This window comes from Solanum pennellii, chromosome 11 (assembly GCF_001406875.1).
Source record: "Solanum pennellii chromosome 11, SPENNV200".
Classification (NCBI taxonomy): Eukaryota; Viridiplantae; Streptophyta; class Magnoliopsida; order Solanales; family Solanaceae; genus Solanum; species Solanum pennellii.
Window position 1 is genome coordinate 44,809,987 of NC_028647.1, and position 4,468 is coordinate 44,814,454.

At 32.8% G+C, this 4,468-nt stretch overlaps 1 long non-coding RNA gene across 1 annotated transcript in view; it reads left to right on the forward strand.

The window, feature by feature from the left end:
- Positions 1–4,259: 4,259 nt before the first annotated feature.
- Positions 4,260–4,468, forward strand: part of LOC114074809 — a 2,951-nt gene continuing 2,742 nt past the window's right edge. The window contains exon 1 of the long non-coding RNA XR_003575091.1: positions 4,260–4,367. This is a non-coding gene — a long non-coding RNA (uncharacterized LOC114074809). The remainder of the gene's footprint in view (positions 4,368–4,468) is intronic.

Below are 4,468 nucleotides of genomic sequence, written 5' to 3' on the forward strand. Positions count from 1 at the left end.
TTTAGCAGAAAGAAAGAATAGACAAATTTTTGACGTAGTTCATGCTTCTCTTCTTGGTACGAACATGCCTCACTTTTATCAGGAGAAGCATTTAAGTCCTCTATTTATCTTATCAATCGATCCCCTTCCTGGGTTATTGACTTTCAAACCCCTCAACAAAAGTTAAAGACATTTTCCACAATAGCCCATTTGCCGAACCTTGAACCTCGTGTTTTTGGATGTACAATCTATGTCCATATTCCAAAAGTCTCAACAGGTAAATTGGACCCCTATGCAAAAAGATTTGTGTTTGTTGGGTATTCAGACTTCCAGAAAGGGTATCGATGTTATGATCCTCAGAATAAGAAGTTGTATGTTACATTATATGCCTCCTTTCATGAGAACAAAACCCATTATGGAGGGGGAGTTTCCAGTTCAACTCTTTATGAAGAGAATGTGAGTGAAGCACTTGAGCTGAAGAAGCAAGATACTGGAATTCCACTAGACCAAGGTGATTTCTTAGACTTGGAAGAACTTCAAGGGAGATTGAGTAAGAATACACATGTAATTAAATATATTTCCTCGAATAATCCTACCGAGTCTTCAGCCTTTCCAAATATATATGAGAGGATTGAAGTGTCGATGCATGATGAAGATGTCGTAGAAGACCCCATATTTACACCATCAACTGAAGAGTCCTAACAGAATGTTCAAGAAGATGTTCCACCTTAGGTAATTCTCAGTACTCCTTCTCAATTGCCATCACTAGAAAACAATATGAACATGATCTTAGCATGAAGGACAAATATCCAATTTGTAACATATCTCAAGTCATAGATTATCAGATTCATATGCTCTAAGTGTTAATCAATTATCCAAAGTATCTATTCCTAGTAGTGTGCAAGATGCATTAACAGATTCAAAATTGACCAAGGCAATGTATGAAGAGATGGAAGCATTACAAAGAAACTCAACTTGGGAGTTAGTTTCACTGCCAAGAGAAATAAAGACAATTGGTTGTAGATGGTTTTATACTGTAAAACTTAATGTAGTTGGAGGCATTGATAGATACAAGGCAAGGCTAGTTGCAAAGGGTTATGCTCAAAAGTATAGAGTTAATTACCAAGAAACTTTTTCACTTGTAGCCAAGCTCAAGAGAGATTGGCCTTTACGAGAGTTTGATGTAAAAAATGCCTTTCTATATGGTGAATGTGAGGAAGAAGTACATATGGAGTTTTCGCCAGGAATTAAGCAAGGAACAATGCATAAAGACAAAATTTGTAAACTGAAAAAATCACTTTACGGGCTAAAACAGTCGCCTAGAGCTTGGTTTGGAAGGTTAGCTTCAAAGATGAAGTTTGTTGGTTACTTGCAAAGTATCTCTGACGATACTATGTTTATTAAACAAAAGGACGGAAAAATAACAACATTGATTGTATATGTAGATGATATGGTATTAATTTGTGATGACCCCAAAGAAATGTAGAAACTAAAACAATACTTAGCAACCAAGTTTGAAATGAAAGACTTAGGACAACTGAGATATTTCCTAGGTATTGAAGTGTCAAGGTCGATAAAGGGAATATATCTTCCTAGAGAAAGTATGTATTGGATTTATTGACAGAAACTGGATGCTTGATTGCAAATCAGCTGAAACCCTAATTGAGATGAACCAAAAACTTGCAATTTCTTTGAGGAAACAATTAACAGACAAAGTTAGCAGCTAGTGGTAAATTTGATCTATCTAACTCATACTAGATAGGATATTGCATATGCGGTAAGTATGGTGAGCCAATTTATGCAAGCTCCAAGTATAGAACACATGAATGCATTCTATAGGATCCTAAGGTATTTGAAAAATGCTCCTGGAAAAGGGCTGATGTACACAAAGAAAGAAACACCAACTACTGAAGGCTACACATATGCTGACTGGGCTGGAGATCACTCAACTAGGAGATCAACTTCAGGTTACTTCACATTTGTTAAAGGCAATCTTGTTACCTAGAGAACTAAGAAACTAAAAGTTGTTTCTTGATCAAGTGCAGAACCAAAATTTCGAGGTATGACACATGGTTTATGTGAACTATTATGGATCCAAAGAGTTCTGCGTGATCTTGGTGTTGAAAGTGTTGGAACTATGAAGTTGTTTTGTTATGATAAATATGCAATTAAAATAGCACAAAATCCAGTGCAACATGATCGCACTAAACACGTTGAAGTGGATCGTCTTTTCATTAGAGAAAAACTTGATCAGAAGATCATCCAGTTTCCATATGTAAAGTCTATAAACCAACTCACAGATGTCCTTACAAAGGCAGTACCATGAAAAATATTTCATAAAGAAATTGACAAGTTGGGCATGATAGATATTTATGCACCAACTTGAGGGGGACTATTGACGACAAGAGACTTCAATTCTAGAAAGTTTTATTTTTGTAACATTTATTTGCTTTGTTTTATATGTATTCTACCTAAAATAGATTTCTAGGTTTATTCTTTGTTATATAAATACAAGTATTAGTACAATGAATAAGAATATGAACGACAGATTTCTGTCAAGAAATAATTGTAATCATCATAAGTGGGTATGTGGTATGATCCCCATAGGTAAATTTGTAGTAGTTCAAAAATTTTGTTGGTAATATTAGTATTTCCCTAGAAAGTTATACTAGCCTGTATTTCCATAAGACATATGATACAAGTGAAAGGTTGTCTAGTAGAGATACTCTTCATTTTACAAAAGGCAGATGTCCTAATTTAGCATGCCACAAAATTTTAGCGTCATAAGTGCGAGATGCTGGTAAAGATTGGAAGCAAATTAAAGAGAATTAATAGTAGAAGAAGAGGAATCAACAACAATTTTGAGGAATCAAAGAATCTGCAATTTTGATTAAGTTTCACAATTCTCAAATCATAAGTTACTGTCAAACAAAATTTCCAGCCTACAAATGATCATGGAAAAATTAAAGTTAAAATATATAGAAGTTCAAATATAAATTTAAAGGTTCATTTAATAAAAATTACCACCTAAGTAAAACTTAAAAGGTAGGAGAGGAAAGCCCACTATTTAAAGACAACAAAGGGTAGTGTGTACAAATGATTATTGTGTATTACCAGAATTGTTATAACTATTTGATAATGTTCCAACTCTTCGAAAAGGTCAAAACCATTCATAAAAGTTGCAATTTTTCATAAAAGTGACAACTCTTCATAAAAGTCCTAACTTTTAATAAAAGTCACAACTTTACGGAAAGGTTTTAAAGCTTTGGAAAAGTTACAACCCGTCGGAAAGTACACTTTTCATAAAAGTCACAACTTTTCATGAAAGGAGAAGGCTAGTTTCGCAAATAAAATAAATTGAAAGGGAATCCTGATTTGTAGTGGCGCCACATAGGTGGACTTAGGTTTCATAGATAGAATAAAATGTTTAATTCAACTTTAAAATTTTTCGGTAAAATAATATAAACATTTCTCAAATAACTAGATAACTAGCTTTGATTTATTTACACAGTCAATTGAGAAGTCCATATGATAGTCAACAACAAGAACATCATTTATTATGTTATAACTGTTAACATACTAAACAATATAAAAAAGTAGTTCTAAAAAATAAAATGTAGTTGTTCTTTTCACATGTTCATATGACTACTGAACAATATAACGTGAAATACGTGTGCAGACACATTTAGATAGGTGATAAGAAAAATATACAACAAATATCGTCTATAAGGTAATATTATTGAGATACCGCAACTTTATGATTGAACCTTAGTAAATTGAAAAATTAATATATTCATTTAACTAATAAAAAATTCATTGACCATCTTCATATGTTCGCGTGAATAAGAGATATATATATCATGATCCACATTGAACATACACAAAAGAATCTGTATTATTATATTTGTGCAAACCATATTATTAAATCTTCGCTATATAAACAATAGTATTTACTGTAACAATATTTCCTTAATTGGTAATCACATGCAACACACGTGTAGATAAACTAGTACACACACACAAACACACATATATCCCCTTAATTAGAAGTGACAGTTGATGAGCACGAACATTGCATCAAAATATGGTACAACAAGCAGTTTAAATTGTACTTCAAAAAGGACTTGGGCGATTAGGATTAAAATAGTAATTTCACCTTATTTTGCTTTCCAAAGTGTAGAGCATGTACTCCACGTGTATCACCACTTTTTATGTTAAAAAAGTGGAATATCTCAGTTTATTATTCACTTTCTCACCATTGCTTTTACTCTCTCTTCTTTGCGTAACTTCCATGGCAGATTGACAACCATTTTTACCTTCAACAGAGCTATTAACTTTACTTCAAAGTCTCACTCCGACTTCTCAAAGTTCATTCAATTGTTTAGTTGGTACGTATTCACCCTTTTCCTAACGAATGTTTACTCTTTTGTCCATTATTTATCGTGTTTATGCTCCATATATATATATATGTGTGTGTATATATATATAT